This window comes from Rhamphochromis sp. 'chilingali' (genome assembly GCF_963969265.1).
Source record: "Rhamphochromis sp. 'chilingali' genome assembly, chromosome: 21".
Lineage (NCBI taxonomy): Eukaryota > Metazoa > Chordata > Actinopteri > Cichliformes > Cichlidae > Rhamphochromis > Rhamphochromis sp. 'chilingali'.
Window position 1 is genome coordinate 27,294,130 of NC_137949.1, and position 20,141 is coordinate 27,314,270.

General features: G+C 41.3%; 1 long non-coding RNA gene across 2 annotated transcripts; it reads left to right on the forward strand.

Moving 5' to 3' along the window:
- Positions 1-1,643: 1,643 nt before the first annotated feature.
- On the forward strand, positions 1,644-16,787 carry LOC308390161. 2 transcript variants are annotated; one of them, XR_013970403.1, is made up of 4 exons: positions 1,653-1,848; positions 2,272-3,551; positions 7,844-12,268; positions 13,420-16,787. It is a non-coding gene; the product is annotated as an uncharacterized lncRNA (long non-coding RNA). The 2 variants fall into 2 exon arrangements; XR_013970402.1 differs by having other exon boundaries at positions 1,644-1,848; positions 7,844-16,787.
- Positions 16,788-20,141: the final 3,354 nt, after the last annotated feature.

Sequence of the window (20,141 nt, forward strand, 5' to 3'; positions counted from 1 at the left end):
AAAGCCCCTGACATGACATTTCTCATTTCCCGTGCTGCCCGGACCGTTGCATGACTATCTATGTTCATGCCGTTAAAGGCAACCCTCGGCGTACTCTGTGGCACCTGGCTAAATAGTCCACAGCATTGCTAATAAAGAAACTTCTTTGGATTTATAACACTGGTAATGTTGGTGTCCGCTTACATCCTCTGCTTACATTTGATTTTACTCGGCATGATTCATCTCCCTGGAAAACAAAAGCAGCCAAGTAAGTGACTGGAGTGATAAGGCATCCGTTCCCCACAAGAATGAGCCATCACTCTGTGTTATTGGGCCTATTAATCTAAGTATGTATTTTATTTGAAGAAGACAATAGGGTGAGTGATCAGACTGGCGAAGGCTCTGCCTTTCCTCTTCTCCTGCTCTTCTCTCTGTGTCTTCTTTAGATGCTAGCCTGTGATGGGAAATCTATATGGTGCGAGAGGCCAATTTAGGTGGCTCCAACAGTGTGGGTTTGAAGAGCGAGCAGTCAGGGTAAACATAGCGAGTAACGCCTCCACTCTCTAAATGAATTTCAGCGTGAGGAGACATGAAGGGATGGTATTTTTCATCAGCTGTTTTCCCAGGATAGGTGTGATGAAGAAGCGAGGGGCTCCAGGTAGTTTTCTTCTGTTGTTTGCTGCTCGTTGCGGCTAAAGCCATGCAGCTATCTATGCACTGTGTCAGTGAGTGCCAAAGCTTGCATGTGTAGTTCAGTCGCTGCTTTTAGTAGGGTCAGTCCAATGAGCAAAACATTCCCAGAGTGTTTGTTTTTGTTTACTGTGCACAATTTTGAGCATAATTTCCTTTTTAGGCCTTTTCTAGTTCAGGCTACAGCACTTATGAGCAGCACCCTCCTATTTAAGATATGTTGTATCAGGCTTAGTGGGCTGCAATTAATTCACTGCCTCCAGGGCCTCTCTGGCTTTGTATGAGGGGTCAGACTGGGTCAGGCCAGACTTTTTTTTTTTTTTTTTTTTTCAGAGTAAGCAGCACTAGGTTTGTGGTGGATCAGATGAGACTGGGCTAATTCTCCACAGCAGCTGGTCCTTTTCACTCACTGTTTACCCTCTAATGCAAAATCTGCTGCTTTACCCTGCCTGCCTGTAAAGAAATCTCTTTACACTTCAGCTGACCAAATTTAACAATCCTCTTAATTAAAAGCAGAACCAGTGCTTTCTCTATTCAGGGTGTATTGATTCAGTCAGGGGCGTTTGGTCTGAAGTAAGCAAAAGCTCTAGATCGGACCGTGCTGAATCTAAATTGAGTCGTGTCATGTATCTTTAAGCCAACCACTTCTTTGCTTTCTAAGCCCCATCATTATCTCTGGTGTCCCTTGTTTTTCCTCCCCCTTGTTGACAGATTTAGCTGAAGCTGAGCAGCTTCTCTGGTTATTTGGTTACTTGCTTGATGGGTCAGCCAGTTCTCTGTGCTTTCTGCGGCCACCACCTCTACATTTGGGAGTTGTTTGCCGAATGCTGTGTCATCAGAGCTTTGCTGTCTTGCCCCGGAGCAAGCTAAGTCTAAACACTGCACTTTGTGGCTGAAAGGCCATCTGTCACGGGGAGGGAATCCGGCTTCTCCTCCAAAAAGCATAAACAGGAGCGGGCTGTTAAGCCGTGGCAGAGCTCACTGTCATGGAAATGCCCCATCTGAGTAAGGCTCAGGCCTTAATCCTGCACCCTCCCATCTTTGCAGCTGCTTTTTAGGGCTCCGTGGCCGCCTGTGCATACTCACTGCCTGTTTAGCTGAGAGAGAGGGGTCTTATGAATAACATTCAATCAGAGGTGGTGGGTCTGGTTGTTAGCTGGTGGTTTCCAGCATGTGTAGGTAAGTCTAAGACTGTCAACATGCTTAACCCGCCCTTAATGAATTGATTTAAATGACAGATAAATTATAATTTTAAAAAGTAAATATAGGGAGTTATCACTCAGAGAGCATAAATTTTTACATTTGTATAGGCACAGGTTGAAATTTTGAAGACATTACTATGTGTTTATATCCACTAAAATCCAAGCATTTGATGCCAACATCTGTTTCTAGTGAACTCAATCAGTTAAGTTTATTCTCGACTTTCTTTGTTCAGTAAAGTCACATTTTATCATTGCCTTTAGGTTTTTTCCTTCATGGAAAATCCTGTTTGTAACTACTTTTTCATTTATTTTATTTTCTCTTTTTAATGTGAATATGATCTATAACAGCACAGTCGGTCAGAGCTTTGGCAGCTCACTATCTTTTTTCTTTCAACCACAGGACAAGTGTTGTCTGAGCCTCAGAAGAGCTGCTGAACAATTGAGAGCATATGAGCAGAAGATTCTGACATTTCATACATGATTGCAGAGATTTACGTGAGGTAATTATTGGGGCTGTGTCTGCCAACTCAGAGAGGATCAATTCTTTCAATCAATTCCACTTTTAAGAGGATAGGCCAGATTACCAGAACTGAGGGCTGGACGTGGGGTCCATAATGCTCTTAATAGGTCACTAAAATGTATGTTAGAACCTCTGGTTGCAGTCAGTGGAGGATCCCTCCTCTCCTTTCCTTCTCTTGCTTTTTTTCCTTCTGCTCTCTCTGCTACTTAGTCCGAGTAACTCATTTGATGTTACAGACTATCTGTTATTGAAAAATTTAGAGGGTAATATTTGTCTTTAGTAACTTTATTGACATTTTTTCCAGACAATCAATAATGTCTTTCAATGTTGATTTTAAATCAATAGTAGCACAGATCCAATTTTCCATTGTTTTGATCAAGGCCAGATAATGGACTTGAGCATGACCTGAAACAAAAATGCAAAACCTGTATGTAGTTATCCTAACTGTGAATAATTATTCAGAACAGGGAGGTATTTGTCAATCTGTGGGCTTTGAAGTCAAAGTGTGTGGGTGACCCAAGAAAACGCACTGTTTTTCAGTTATTTTTCATCATGTATCCTTTTTGCAATTAACATTTTTAAATTAAGTGTGGAGATGTGAGCTTCCTACTCGAATATGAAGTAGAAGGGTTTCTGAGTGTGGGGGATTTGCCCCATAGGTCCAGTTGTGGCCTGCATCAGATAAGGATGAGGAATTGTGACAGGATAAATGGGAGAGGTAGCCTTAATCCAGCCAGTGTTTATTTAGCTATAGTAGCAGGCTGGAAAGTCAACACTTAAAGAGGACAGCAAATGCACACCAGCGTGATGGAAACTTGAGACCAGACACCTAAACTGGTGTCAAGGATCTCTGGTCAGAGATCAGTTTTGTTTGTCGCTTCACTGGGAGCAAAATTGCGGAGAATGGGAATTGATTGCTGATCTCAGATCTGCAGCTCCAGTCTTAAAGACATGGTAAACACAGACCCTGATTATGGTAGCCTGCCCAGTGTTTTTAGCACTTACAGAGAGGAAGGTCACTAGAGGCTTGTCAACATTGGAAGCAACAATTCACCCCAAGCTTTGTGCGTGTAAGGAAGGAAAAAGGAGGAGAGAAAACACCACCATCCTTTCAGCCAGCTCCAACAACTTGTTCCCATAAGTCAACAGTCAGTGCTTTGGTGAGTATATTAACATCTGTAACTATTCTAAAACATCTGTAACTGTTCTAAAATTTAAGGTAAAAAACATGTATATATTTGAAAAGCGGTAACTGCCAGTTTCTTCAATATCTATTTGTAGATATTTGCTGTTAAATCTACCGCTAGCATCTAAACTCAGTAACCCACACTGTTTTGGAAAGAGAAAACAATTATGTGTGGGAACTTTGTGTAAAACACTAAATGAACGTTTCATTCATCTCACGACAGCATTTAGTGCCCGTCAGCCTTTACCGTACCACCATACAATTAACTGGATCAGGATTTAGTGCCTGCTGCCGAAAGCACTTCCTTCAGTGGTGGTTATACTGTACTTTCAGACATGTTAATCACAGATCCTAATGACTCTGCCATGCATTTTGTATAGGAATTCTGTCTGGATATTTCATAGCTGTAAATAACTTCTGAAGGATTTCGGGTGATTTTCTGGAAAGACTCAAGTGCTCGTGAATGCCTACAATGCTAAGTTGAAACTAGCTTTTTTTCTTCTACTTCACATAAAGTTGAGATTTTTTTAAAATATTTTTTCTCTACTAGATGATTAAATGTGAATAATGTCAGCCATGCCGGTGATGAGTTTTCAGCGCATCTGATTCTCTATTTATTCCTTTTTATTTTTACCCTCTCTCTGACTCACTACTGTCATCGGCACATACCTCTGAGACATCTGTAGAAAGGTTGGCATTAGCATGTGAAAGGGATCATGCAGACAATGCTATGCATTATGTATTCACAACATTTGTATGAAATGCAGCCGCTGTCATTCTTGCTAACCTGTAATCTGCTGGCAGTATTTCAGACAGAGCAGGGAGAACAATCTAAAGAATATGCATAGGCTACTTCTACATCCACTATACCATACATGCCGCTGCATACTTGAAAAACCCACTGTGTCTCCCATCCTAAGGAACATCAGATGCACGAAAGTGCCACATCTGTCAGAACTGGCTGAGCCAACTGTCGGGTAAAAAGACACACCAAGTGGCCTCTGTTAATGAGGAGGGGGTTGTTTTTCTTCTTACCCAGAGGCAACACAGGCAAGCAGTAAACAGCACATTTGATCCCGGAGACTTGTTGTGTAGTTGTCACTTTACAAAATCAGTCACACTTTTTCAGCACCATCCCCTATATGAGGGTGCAGAAATCCTGGTTTGTTATGAGATACTATAATGTTTAGTGAATATGAAAGTTGAAAACACACAACGTTCTATTTCTGTGACAAACAGTGATATTATTGAAAAAGTTCTTTAACAATAAAATATATGAGTGAGAAGAATATATATTCTTCTCACTCATTGCCAATCTTATATTGCAAATATCTGTATGTACTGAGACACAAACCTGGACAGCACAGTTTGTAAAGTTATGGTGTATTAAAAATATAATTCTATTATGATATTTATTGCTTTTGGAATGCCTAAACATTGGCACCAGCTTATTATCTGAAGTAAGTAAAGCATGTGATTAATGAGCTGTTTATATGCTCTCACTGGGCTCACTTGTATAATCTCCAATTCCCACACAGTTATGGTATATCACATAAAATATTTGGCAGTAACAAACAAAATGCCCTTTGTGGCCGGAGCCGTCATGGTGTACAGTTTTGCAGATGATTACAGAGTCTTAAAAGTCCCTGAGCTTATCTGCGTGCTCTGGCTGCTTGTCCTCAGCCCATCACGTGTCACAGTAAACTTAGCTTTCAGCGGTAGTAGCGGCCATGGGCTGCCACAGCTGCCGCTGCTTGAGCCGAGCAACAGCAGTGTTTACTCAGACACAGACAGAGACAGGGCGGGCCTATGTGAAACACACAACCCCAAAATGCCGTCTCATTCTTTGCCTTAGTCCATTCTGTGATGCACACTTCAGGCTTCAAATATATCTGTCAGCCCTTCCTACATTTTTTTTAAAAAAATTTTTATTGTGTCTGTGTTTCTGTGGCTTTTTAGATTAAAGCCTGTTCTTCTTAGATGCAATGATGAAACGTTGTGCACCCCTGGATTTTTGTGTCACAGCTAAATGTGTGTTTGCATGACTATTAGTGAGGCCCGCTGAGGGATCTGTTGCACACCCTTCTGACCCCTGCACACTCAGTGACATAGCACTCCCTCTCTCTCACGAACACACAAACCCACACACACGTCCCCTCTCGCTCTTTCTCTAAGTGGTTTAAATTGTTCCAGACCAACCATCATGTTATTGACAGCTTTCCATTTCTGCATGCAATTTGTGTTTACGCAGGACTAAAAACGCCACAGAATAGATCATCAAGTCCAAACTGTAATTACGAGCTCTGAGTCTTTTGTAATTCCAAAAGTGAGAAACTTTCTGAAGTGCCAAACAACAAGAACATCAGTTTTATTCTGCATGCTTAGTGGACTGAATATGCATGCAAAACACATGCCTTGCAGGTCTAATGCCTCTCCCAGGACACACTTACCAGAGAGCTGCTTAATGACAACGTCAATATTGACCACAGCTCAGCAAAGCACTGTAGTACTGTGCGGTTAGTGGGCCAAGTAAGGGAAAGACGTGCAATGATTTTCCTTTTTTTCTTTTTTTTTACTTTCCTCATCCCTCATTCATTGCATCCTGAGAAAAGGTCAGACTCAGCAGTGCTCAGTACTTACCTTTCTGTAGTTCCATCTCCTTTACATCTACACCCTATTCCATTCTGAATTACCATGCGCTAGTTTTCCCATATTTGCTCCCTGAGAACATGTGGGTGCTATGGGTGTGAACATGCCCTGTTTTGCCTGCTGCATCTCTATACAGTCTTTAGTCAGCACATAATTGCACAGTAATGTGAAGTAAATATGGGTTAGAGAAGTGAAGAGGGGGTGGAGTCCAATATATAACCTGCTATGAGACGTGTGTCACATTTAACAGAGTCGGCATGATTACATTATGCTGCATATACTTCTGCAGAAAACAGGCTTTTCTCTTCAGCTCACTTCACAAATGCACTACACCTCACACTACAGATAATTTATCTGTGTCCTGATCAACAATTATTGATTATCTTTTTTGCTAATTGGGCACAAGTTAATTACTAGCCATTATAATCATGAATGATGTATTACTGTAGATGCGATTTGCACTGCAGTGGGGACATGCATGGACACTTGTATATGTAAACATACATTCATTCCAAACACACCTTCGCTGCCTTTATTAAACACAATGTCACACATGTGGAACTAATTTAATTTTAAGCCCCTTACACTTGTAAACAAAACAGTGTAGGATTTACATCACTTTTGATACATGCTGCTTCAGTTGATGTTAAGAAATGATGACAGGGAGAATAAAGAGATGAAAGAGGACGGCTTTTATACTTCATTCCTGGGGAAACGCGGTTTTACCTGAAGATATCTGGTGCCTGGGATCTTCTTCTCCAAAGCCTCACAGCTGGTCCGATAAGCTCTGCTGACTCCCCAAACCTAGGTCGCATTCCTTTTGATCAGGCCCAAAATTCAGCCGAGCGTGGCATTCACCTTTTAGCCTCGCTGTCCTTAAGCTGGTTGGTGGCTGCCTCTGCTCCCATACTGCAAAAACAAGAGGAAATGAGGGAAGTTTTGTCGACTGGCACCTTATCTGGTCAGGGTCAGTGCAGTGATCCCCCGCAAATTAACTCAGGACCCGACTTTCCTGCAGCTCCACAGCTTTCGACAGTTAACAGAATGGTCAGGATTTTTGTGGTCAGACATCAAAGCAGTCAAATGAGAAGTGAAGTGAATACATGCTGTTGTTTTTCCCTCTTTATGCTGCACACACTTGCTGTTTGTTAGATAAGTAATGTCTGTGGAGCCATAATACAATATATGAAATTAATGAAGTCATCTGAGGAATTTTAACTGTATTTATTTGTCTATGAGATTTTATAGTACTGATTTTGGTATATCAAAGATGGATGCAGTCAGCGGCACAGTCTGTTGCGAAGCTCAAGCAGAGTATCGTCACTGTTCCCATCTTGGTGTTTTTAAAAAAGGCATGAGGCAAATCAGACTGAGAAAACAGCCAAAAGCAATAAAACACATGTGTCGTACTATTGCAAAAGCTTGGGGGATTGGACTCATTACTTATAGAATTATTAAGCCAACACTGATGTTTTTCTCAACCTCTTCTTTACTTCTTTATGTCCACTTCACTAATATAAGTTTTCCCAAAACACAAGAGATAAACATTTTCGATCTTTTGAAAGCAATGCTTGGTTTAACTTTTCTCTCTCTCTCTCTCTCTCTCTCTCTCCACAGACTTGAGCAGTTCAGAGTGCTGCTGTTTATCAATGACAAGGCTGTAATGATGTGGAAGATGAAGTGCTATGAAAAGAACTCACTATCACCTCCTTTCTTGGGCTTTCTTTGGCTAATTAAAGATTCATGCAAAGCAATGTAGCAATTTTAACAGATCGGTTGCAGGCGGTCCGGGTAATGCTGTAAGGCCTTTCAAAGCACTTCTTGCTCTGGACTTTTAAGCGAGGCCTTTAAAGAAGGGCAACTCTGACAAATAGAACCGAGTTAAAGATGATTGATGTGTCTTGAGAAAATCCATCCCATAATATCGCCTTTTCACCTCAGTGATGCTTTCTCCTAAGACTCATATTAAAGCTTAATTCTGCCAACGAGAAGCAGACAGTGCTTTAAAGAGAAGAACACATGTCTGTGAGGCCTGTTTCTCCTTATCTAGCAGCTTCAGCCTCAGCCAAAGATAGATGTCTGCCATGCCAGCATGTTTATTTTCCTAGCCGATTAGCTTCGATTAAAAGCAGACCATGTTGTCTCTCTTCTCCTATTTGTAGATTTGTGAGTCTGCTTGTGTGTGTATGTGTAAGGAGTCTTCCAAGCCTCCCTGTGTGGGTGTTCATGTGAGAGTCACCGTTATTTCATCTCCACTAGGCTGCACATGATAATTAACCCACGGAGGGCTGGGAGGGGGAAGGTGGGTTACAGCTTTGAGTAATTCTGCGCCCCCAACCCCACTACTGCCCCACCTCCCAGAACCACTGCCTCGCCCCTTCCCCTGTCTCCTTGCAGCTTCCTTCTCCCCTTCCCCCTTCACCTTAACTTCAATCCCACCTCAGGCTGTGGGAATTTTCTTTAGTCACACTCGGCTTGCCAGGTAAACAAGCCTGAATAGGGAGATGCGAGTAAGAGTCCATAGGAGCAAATAAAACAGGGGAGGATGTAAATGGATTTATCACTGAGCACCCTCACCCGCCTGGAACACCCTCACCCCCACATCCTCCACCCACACTCTTTACTCCTGAGTGAGGTGGCAGTCTACTAACTTAGCAGGCTCTTTAACAAGTTGGATACAGACCTCTGAAAATCAGCTGCTAGGGGAGCTTTAAATTAGCCAACTGATTTGTTACGCAGATATTTTTGTTCTATATACATATTGATATGCGGGGATCTAGAACCTAACCTTGCTACCACAGAGCAAGAGGCGGGGTACACCCTGGAGAGGTCGCCAATTTGATGCAGGCTAACACAGAAAAACAGAACAACACATTCACACCTATGAGCAATATCTTTTCAGATTGTGGGAAGAGGTCAGAGTACCCGGGGAGAACATAGCAGTCAAAACCAAGACCTTCTTGCTCTTAGGCACCACCACACTAGCATGTTGCCCTATAACTGCCCTATAACAGCATTACGTTTCAAAAGCACAGACAATCTTCATGTCTTCAGGATGTGTGTTTTCATCCTTTCTGAAATAATCTCTGTCCATATAAGACCATCTTACATATTTTGTCATATTTGAGTGGCCTGATGCATTATTTATTTACTAAATGCAAGATTAATATTGTGACTGGGTGTATTTTGACCTAGCAAAACTAAGTACAAAACATATCAGCGTTATTGTTATGTTTGTTCCATACCTCCATACCTCTGCCTCTACAACATTACAGAGTAAGAAAGAGTGATTGCAAAAAGGATGTAACTATTGTAGTGTTTACATTGTATTAGATGGAGGAGTTGTACAGGGAGATGGCCACAGGCAGGAATGATTTCCTGTGTCATTCAATGGTGCTTTTTGGTAATCCCAGTTTCACTGAACACACTCCTGTGGCTAGCCAGTATGTCATGGAGTGGGTGGGAGATACTTTCCAACATTGTCTTTATCTTGGACAACATTCGCCTTTCTGACATAATCATGTCTGATGTTTTTCATAAAATAGGTAACATGAAAGGGATGTGACCATAGAAAGTTTAAAACATGGATGTAGCTAACATGGTTTTTGAAGTTCTGTTTTGCAGCTTTGAGATGGGCATTGGTGCTGCCACCAGTTAATTGATAACAAGAAATGGATGTGATGCAGAGGAGAGGGTTGGACTGTGAAACCACACACTCATTGGCTAATGAATTGTGACTGACTAGTTGTTAAGCAATATCCCTAAATCATTATAATGTCCTGTCTTCCTTGTGATAAGATTCAGTCAGGAAACAAAGATAGGCATCTCCAGCTTCATTTCCAATAAAACACTTTTAAAAATTTTTTTAGAGTTTCTGAATGATCAGAGTTTTAGGCATAAACATGGCAAAAGTTACATATTTTAAAACAAAAGTGTAGTACAGATGTGCTATATTAACAACTGTTTGTCAATGATTATGCCTTTAATTTCTTCTGGAAAAAATCACGTGTTGGAGGTGAGGATAATTACGGAAAGTGTTGAAAAAGACAGAATCAAGTGAGCATGGGTGGCTGCATATCAAAAGATATCTGATACAAATGTATTAGTGTGGGTGTGGCAGTGTCTTTACAAAAGAAATTAAGGTGTTAAAGGAGGTGGTAAGAGGCAGCTGTGTCAACTCTGTCTTTAGTTTGACTGTGAATGATCACAGTCCACTACCTGTAAGCTCTTCAGCTCAAGAAGACAGGAATTCCCTGCTCCTGTCCTCCCCAAATTATCTGGCAGTAATCCAGATCACAAAGTTTAAAAGCAGGTCAAGCGTGAAAGTCTTATGCTGAGTAAAGAGAGAGGAAGACCAATGTCTGTTCCCGTGTTTGTCAACGCACTTGCACGGTTGAACACCAGTGTGAGCGTGAACAGAGTGCTCGCAGGATACAATCACTCCACCAGCAAGGCCTCATTTTTAAGAGTCTTTCAATGTGAGGGCGGGCGAAGTAGACTTAAACCAAGTCCACCATAAACAGACAGAAGGCCAAATTTATGTCCCCCTGCTGACAGCATTCAGGTGTGTGCAAAAGCAAAAAATCTATCCAGATATCGATCTGGATGAGCAAAGCTGAGGGAGAGAGATTGGATTGTGTACTGCTCCTGTTTCTCAAGGGAACCTTGATCACAGTTATAGCCCCCATGTGTTAATTAACATGCTTTGAGACTTCAGCATTAGCCCGGGCTTTCATCTTGGTGCTTTGGCAAACTTTTTCCAGAATCCTAAGAGGTTGTGTTGGCCACGATGAAACGGTGCTATGGCGCAGTTTATATAAAGGGGACAGGATGAACGACTGGTCCTCCATGATGCACCACCACTATTCACGCAAGTGTGTTTGTCTGCGACGTACTGCAGCAAAGACTGCTGCTAACCGATTGATCTTCCGAGGCAGCATTATCTGTCCTAATCCCAGGCTGTCATTAACACCCACAGTGTCATTTGTTATGTATTGAGCTATTGACCAATTGACTGGATGGTATACAACTGATAACAAACACATTGAAAAGAAGAGAGTGAAAGTCAAGGAGAGTTTAAAGAATTAATAAGGGTTCACTTTGCCTCTTTCAATACCCTAAAGATTATGGCCTAAGGAGTGTACCTGCTTTGGGATAAATAAAACAAATTGGACCTAAACTAGGAGTGTAATAACCATAATTTTCATAAATCATGTATGTTGTAATATATTTTCCCTCATCATCTGTACTCTCTTCAAATGTGAGATTTGAGTAGTAAACAGAAATGTCTTCTTGACCCGGATAAGCCGTATAAGAAGGATGGATGGCTCAATAGACCAAGAGTTGCAATGACACAGGTATTTAGGGCTATATATGTTTAACTGTATGTAAGAGAATATTGTACATATTAAAGCTATTCCTAAATTGGGCAGGTTTTAGAAGAAATATGACGTACATCTAATAATCAGAAGGTTGGTTCAATCGCTGTCTGCTCCAGTCTGCATGGCAAATATTCTTGGGCAAGATACTAACCCCAAGTTGCTCTCCAATTGGATGTGTGTAAATGTTAGATAGAAACCATTTACGTAGAAAAAACATAGGACAAAGTGCTTGTATGAATGAGGCAAGTTGCATAAAAGCACTTTGAGTGCTCGGGTAGAGTAGAAAAGCATTATTTAACAACCATTTCCCATCTTCTTGAACAGATTCTCCTGGTACCACAAATAATCAGAAATAGAGGGAAAGCTTGTCATTGGTGTTTAGGGCAGCTAATCCTGTAGGGTTTGATTTCATGGGGTGATTATTTGTGAGTTGCAAAACATTCCAAAAATGTCCTAGCTACTGGATTTGCACAAGAAGCAGAACTTCCCGATGTGTCTTCTTTCACTACCTTTAAAAGATTTTCTTTTGTTTTTCTATCCATCCATTTTTTTCCTGCGTATCTAGTTCAAGGTGTTTTCTGTGCTTTATGATGTTTCTTTCTGTAACTGTTCCAGCCTTTGAAGAATATCGCTTGATTTGAAGACAAAAAGTGCTTTTCAGGTAAAAAGAATTTTTCATTTGTACAACTAACAGACTTCAAAGATGCTTTTTGACTTACAAAAGACATTCAGGTTTCTGTTTTCTAAGACTGTATTTCAAAGTAGCACAATCGCGCACTTAAAGTTTCGAGGTGTTGAAGTAAATAGAAAAAAGCTGATGTTGTCACTGAGGTTTAAAGAGCCTAAAGTGGTGTTAAAACTGTGGTCTCATCTTTTCATGAGAGCACTTTGATCAGGTGACACTGGCTGCAATTTTAGGTTTCCTATTCCAGGAGATCGTAGCCAGCCATTGATGCGAAGTCAGGTTGCTGCGATGGTGATCTCCCTCTAAATAGTCATATGGTTACTTGGTGCTGTGTTACATTACTGGTATAGTCTCAAGACCAAGAGACTTTCATTGTATTCTTGCCATCATTGTCAATGGTGGAGGTTGTTACTTGAGAAAAAAAATTACTGGACATAAACCATTACTTTTCTTAAATATAGTGCTATACTTAATCAAAGTAAAGTAATTAGTTACACCCTTCTCCTTACATTCTTTCACATTAAGGCCATTATACACTGATTTTCATAAGAAGGCGGCAGCAGAGAGAGTTTTATGGTTTGATGTAGGAGTTCAAGCTGTGTCACAACCGCTTTCGTACATATTTCAGAATGTCAGTGGGGCAGTCTGAACTCTTGTTGGCAGAATTGAGGCCATATTTGAAGAGGCAGAGAAATAATTTCTCTGAGAGCCAAAAGATAGCCAACAACGCAAACGCAACGAGTTGAGTGTGTAAATACATTGCGTAACATGTTTCGCTGCTCATTTGGTGTTTAAAGGCCTTTAGGCTTCAAATTCAGTTAATTCAAGTCACCGAGTTGGGCCCTTAAGGTGCATTTGTTGTATCAGTATCTTTTTAAACATTGCTCATGCAACTAACAGACAAATATTATTACAAAAATTTTACCAACAGCCCAAACAAGAAGTGATTCCTCCAGTTTTGATGAAGAAATTCTTTTGTTTTATATCTATGCTCTATTTCTATGCATACACACAAACAATATCTCTCTCACACATAAATGTAATTTAAAAAAACTACATTTGTTAAACTTCCTGATGTTTCAAGCTCAATATCTAACCTCACTTATGTGCACTTGTGTTTGCAACAGGCCAAAAGTGGATTGAAGAGTAGTGATGCTTACGATCCCTGTGATATGGTCACCCACCATGTGAACAGGAACAGAGAGGCATCGTTGAATCTCCAGTATATAAATGCAAACACAGAACTGCAAACACGCATGGTAAAGGAGTGCAGGCACCAGTTCTGGGCCAGAGCCTGTGCATACTGACTGACATAAAAAAGAAGCACTCAGAAATGGTTAGCCACTGAAAGACTGAGTAGGAACACCAAGGGCCATAAAAAATAAAACATCAGAAGATTATTAAGTTCAACAGACTGACAGAGCAGCTGTGGCATATCAGAAGTAGAAAAGGAAACACAGCAAATTGTTTGTTCCTGAGAGCCAGTGGGAGTGTGGAGAGAAGTATATGGAACAATGGTCAGTCCACCACAGTTTAAGGAAATCCCCCTGTGATTTGAAAGTTCAGTGAGCGTTGCTCTCTCTTTCCTGTCTACCACTGCACTGCTCCATTTCCCTTGTATCCACTGTTAAAACGATTTTAATCAGCTCAAAGCAGTCACCATTAAACGAAGGAATGAAATGAGAAAATATGGAGAAATAGTGTGTTGTACTTTTCTTCTTTTGCCATTTGCTGATGTGCCCACATGCTTTGAAATTCTCTCATGACAGCCCACAGTGGGAAAAATCTTTTTTGTCCACTGAACATTTAAAGCTGTTTAGCTACTCTACTTTTAAAAAAATACAGAAAAAAGATGAGTACAGTAGTAATATGCTTCTAGTCTTCAGGGGCGGTCTGGTGAATAAGAGAAAACACCAAAGCTCTACATATACTACAACACAGACTGCACAGTCCAAGTAAGCATGTACGTCAAAATTAAAGCCACATTAAAATTGCTTTGACATGGATTCTTATGGTAATGGCAGTTTTCCCTCCTTGCTTTCATTTGGCTGTCTTAATGACTGCGCCCTGGAAGTGCAGCAGCATCCAATAAGGCTTCATTTAGAGCCCAACACTATTCAGAGTGAATGAGGGGTAACAAGGGGCCCTAGATGAGGAGTGGAGTACTGGTTTGGTTCTTCATCAGCTCCACGTGGCAGTTGGGTTGGTAATTACGCACATTATCAGTCATTAACGGAGTCTGCCACAGCCCTTCAGACAGGCAGGGAGTTTGGTCTTGTTGCAGGGGGAAACGGTTGATGGAGCTGGAGGGGGTTTATCCACTGGGGTTAGAGGCCTGGGCTCATAAACACTTATGGACCAAACCATTCTCAGGACAGTGAGGGTTACTATCCAGGAGGGAGACCCCTTCAAACTACATAAATTCAGGGCTTTCTTTTATTATTTGCTTGCTTTTCCAGCACCAGTAGGAATGTTGAAGTAATAACTGACCAGTGATTGGCATATGAGTCAACATCTTTTCATATTTTAAGCGAGAACTTGAGTGTCAGTCTGTTACTCTGTCTTTTGCTCCATTTTTTAAGCTAATGTTACAGGCTAGCATTCACATGCTTTTAAAAACAGTGCTAAAATCCTGCATCACTCAATGGTTCATCTTGAGCCGGGAGACAAGTCAAAAACAAAAAACAAAACTATAATCTAAGATCTAAAAACCTTTTTTTGTTTTTTAAAAAAATTCCAATTCCAAAGCACCTATAGAAAGGCTACATTTAAGGTAGAGCATATAGACAATTATGTTGCAGTCAGACACATCATTTGCAATTCATGATGCCATAATTATACAAACTCATTTACCCCATGGAGTAGGAAGCCTGTTTTTAATCTATTGTAGTGTCTCCATTAGTTTTCTTTTTTCTTTTTGCATTTTCACAGTTTTATTTTTCATCTTTATTTCGTGCTATCCTTTTTGTTTTTCAGTATCTCCCACCTATTTCTTCCTGAGCTCTTAGTCATATGGCTTCCCCGATGACAGCATGTTCCCTTTGCCTCTTTTTCTTCTTGTATTCTTCAGTCTTTTCTGTCTTTCTCTCTCTCCCTTTACATCAGACTCTATAGTCTTTATTTCTCTCTCTCCTGACAACTCTTTGTGTATATCTTCTGGGCTTGCCGGAGATGCAAATGACACAAGAAAGTGATAAAAGTTGCATGCTGGCACCACCGTAATTAAATATTAAAGACTCATTTTTCCCCACTTTTTTTTCCAGGAGAAGGGATGCCTGTGGATATTGCTTTCACATTACAGCAGAAAGAGTGGGAATTTTATAGCGGACTCAAGCAAGATGCTCAAGCTTTTATCATGAGAAATGAAAAAAGTTTATAGGAAAGACATGGTAATTGTCACAGGAGATGCATCATCATTCCTTTGTGAAAACTTGATGTAGAAGAATCATTGGAAACCACGTTGATGAGTAAGCGGTGATACATGTGTTGTACAAGGAGTTCTTTTTTTTCCAAGCAATATTACACTTTTTTCTAATGTTTTAACATTTTTTATACAACAATTTCTTTATTAGTTGTTAGCTGTTACATCATCTTTACATGCGTTATTCTAATGCAAAGTGTGACCTACTTTCGTCAGTTGTATTGTTCCTGGGCTTAGTCCCATCAACCCTGTTTTCTATTCTGTTTCTATTCAAAATGAGGATAAAAAAAGATCATTGTATGCGTGAGTGTGTTCATCTCCCAATGTCTCTCTCCCTTGCTCTTTTGCACACACTGTGTATTTATGTGTCATTGTGTGTTTGCATCATCTGTAGGCTTAGTATTGCTTTAGCAGTGCCCCAGTAAGTGTGTGTCATGACTGCATCACTACATGGGGTATGGGCCTTTCTGCTGTGCTCATCCAGGCAAAGCTAAAAAAAAAAAAAAGATGATGATGATGATGTGGAGGAGGAGGAGGAGGAGGAGGAGGAAGAGAAGAAGAGGAAGAGGAGAGGGAGGTGGAAGAAGGGGCTTGTTGCTTTTAATTGAATTGTAAATGCATGTGGAGGGGGAATGGGGCTGCTCCTAGCTGGGACAGACAACAGATGGAAGGCAGGGCCTGCCCTGCAGGGTGAGAGGGGTGAGAGGGGAGATGGGTGGGTGGAGGGCAGATAGATGGATGGATGGGGGAAGGGGAAGGAAAAAGGGACTGGTGCATGAAAATGACCAGGGTCTTTGGCCTTCCTGGAGTCTATGATTGTTCTCTCAGTTTTCTCTCGATTGCTTCTCCTCCTGTCTCTTAAAAATCAGAGTTTCTCGTGTGAAAAATGACACCACCTATCTAACTACTAATCAATAACTCTAGAAACACTGCAGTCACTTCAGGCAAATGAGTTTTCTTGTCCTGTTATGAAAACCCATAGCTCATATGGTTAAATTAAAGTTAAATCCACAAATAACATATATGATAGTTCACATTCACTGTGTGATTTCCTGGTATGTCTGTACAGTTTCAATAAATATGGAAATTATAAACAATGTTTTTCTGTCATAATATATAAATAGGAAATCTCAGTAGTCAGTTCAACGTAAATGAGAAAAAAAGGAGTCTTGCTTGGTAATTAAAAATAGAGATTTCCTCACAGAAAAGCAGAAACAGAAAACCATATGAAATCCACTCTTTCCATGACACCCCCCACTACCACCATCACCAACCCCCAACTCTCTTTAAAGAAAGGAAAATTACCCCAGTCTGCCCTCCTCAGGTGAACATGGCTTAGGGATTTTGTCACTGCACTCAGCAGACTAGGTCAGAATCTGAGACACACACATGCACTCATACAGCATGACTAGGTCAATACAGGCTTTACCCCTTGACTAGATTAAGGGGATTTGGGTTGTTTGTGCATTTGTGATGATAATAACTCCACATGGGGTTGTTTCTCATTTTACTCAATTGATCAACACTCTTGGGCTGATTTACCTTTTACTCTGGGTCATGAGTTCAGAAAAAGCTTAAACTTTTGTGTAACTTCTGGGGGAGTAAAGTAGCAACACAATCACACGCTCAGCTGGAAGCCATGATTTGCCATATGCCACAGGATTCATTTGCTGAAGAGAGCACCCTGAATCATAGTGTATTCTAATATTATGGGCAGGTGCTTTTCTTTTCAAATGTTCACTCTGTGATATCCTTGTGCATATTTTATTTTTATTTTTTTGTACATGTCATTTTCAGATATAATTCTGAATATAAATATGTATATTTTTCTTATTACTTGTAGGCGATGGTTGTGATGGATACTCCTCATAACTGTCTCTGCAGGCATGATGTCACTGAGCTGCTTAGTTAATCTCTCTCCTCCCAGACAGCATATTCACAGCCTTGGGGCTAGACCCTACTCCTACATCTATCTGAAACCACCACATGCACTGTTGCTCTCCAATAACTCCACTCAATTGCCCATCATTCCTCCTACGCCAACCCCCATCTCCAAAAAAAAAAAAAAAGCCTTTCAGAGTACACTATCCCCCGCTGCATTTTTATTCTGTTATTAATCTGCAGACACGTCTGCCAAATAATTAGCCTGGCCAAGATATTTATTCCCTGGGTGATATTTCCCTACCTGTGTTTGAGAGGCAATGGGGAGGACAATGCCATTGAAATGCCCTTTTGGAGCTGAAGGAGACTAAATAGTGTGTGTATGTGCCTAGAGGAGGTTAGTAGGAATGGTTTGGGGCCTTGCCTGAACCCTGGGTATGCAGGGTATGCAGGGAATTCATTTGGAAGTATTACAAATGCGCTAGTAACCTTTTCAGTTAATGAAAAAAGGACGTGCTAATAAAAGAGAATAAGCTGGAGAAAGACACTTATGAGGGGATATGTACTGTAGGCTTAGGTGTAATTCCCAGTGTGTGTCTATTGATAATCATATACACTTACTGTATGCATAGGCACAGCAGCTCCTAGCCGATAGAAACATGTAAATAAGCTTATATGCAAGCAGCCATAGACATAAATAGAAAAACGGCATCACTTGCTGGTAGTACAATGTAGCCAAATCTCACGTCTTGCTGGGTGTGATTATATCCAGGAGGTAATGCATTGCCCCGGAGGTGGGAGATGGTGGAAACATGAGTGCTTTGGCCTTGAATTTCACCCAGGACTGCCTCCCCATCTCCCCGTGCCCATTTTTCACTCTTAGGGGAGAGCGCTCTACGAGCTGCTGGAAGCGTGGGGCCATGGGCTGACTTTTTAGAGAACCACCTTGTTGCACTGAAACACTCTGACTGACAAGCCAGTAATGAATATCCATGATTGAGCCAGTGTCTCTCCTATGTGTAAAGAGCAAGCAATTTATGTCAGAGAGTCCAACCAGTGGTGATGATGAATACCAACATGTGGCTTTTTTAATGCAAATAACACGGATTCATTTTTGTCTATGCAGTTGCTATATGTTTCCACTGTCACTGTATTTGTTATGATTATATAAAGTTTTATGGCTCTTTTTTTCTCTTTACTTGTGGGTAAATTCATATATGTGTACTAAAAAAGATTTTTATTGCCTTACACCTCTTATCTCCATCTTATCCCTTATTATGAGTATGACCCTCACTCTCCAAAGAGCACACAATTTCTCTTGAGTTAGATCTCGACGCTGAGTGAGGCCTTCATGCGCTATCATATGACAGCATGAAAAACACTCTGTGTATTGTGGGGATTTTTTTAATACTCAGCCAAGTCCAGACAGGAGAAGGAAAAATAGCCACAAATGACTGGGCAGCTGTTGAAGCCCGTCGACCTCGGATGTCAGCCTAAGTGTAATTATTTTTCACGCATGCCATGTTGACCAGATATACACCGCTTGTGTTCTATTTATCAGGCCTATCATGTGGGATGAAGGTGGGGCACGCGCCCACGTATGCGCACAGAGACACGTACTTATATGTATCAGTAGTGACCTGATTCCCCTGGGTTGGTGTGGGCAGATAAAGAACATCATCGCCCTCAGTAAGAACTTGCTGGCACATAAATTTCAGTCCAAATCTGATTTGGGTTTGAATGAGACTGGCATTGATTAATTGGAATTTGCACCACAGGGGATAACTCCCATCATTCACATCAGCAGATAGTTTGCATGCGTGCCAATTTGATCATCTCCTGCATCTCTATTCCCCTCCTTTATTGGCTGGTGCATACTCTGCTTCTTTGGCCACAGTTGTGCACTTGTCACCCTCCCTGTCTGTCTCTGTCATGATGTCTGAGCCTCAGATGTCTACTGTCTTCAAATGTCTCTAAATGCCAGGCAAAGAGATGGGAATAATATAAAAAAAAAGAAGAGAGAGAGCAATTAAAATGGAAAGCAGCAGGTCATGTTGGGTTAGACCTTCAGATAAAAAAGGCCTCTGAGCAAGCCAAGCAGTTTTCACCCCTCCTCCCTCCGTGCCTGCCCCGGCTCCCTTCTCCCTCGTTCACTCTCTTGTCACCCTGAACAGCGGATTGACATTCAGTCGAGGACAGCCCTGGCTGGCGGTTAAAAGAAGTGAAATTAATATGTGAGTTGAAGAGAGAGTGTAGCAGGGGGCATAGGGTAGAAGGGGTGGGGATGTGTTGGTGGTAGTGAGTGACTGACACAGTTTTTGATGGAGTGCAGACATGGCTGACTCACCCTCTCTCTCTCTTTCCACCTCTCATTCTGCTCCTCTCCGTTTATCTCTCTATCTCCAGCCCGCTCACCAGGGTCGTCACCCCTTCCTCCCACTGCCTCCCCCCTCAGTCCCCCCTCCCCAACCTCCATCCTCTCCGGCCTCATTGTTTTACATCTCTTCATTCAGGCTTTTATGGCTACTTCGTCCTCGCGCGGTCTCA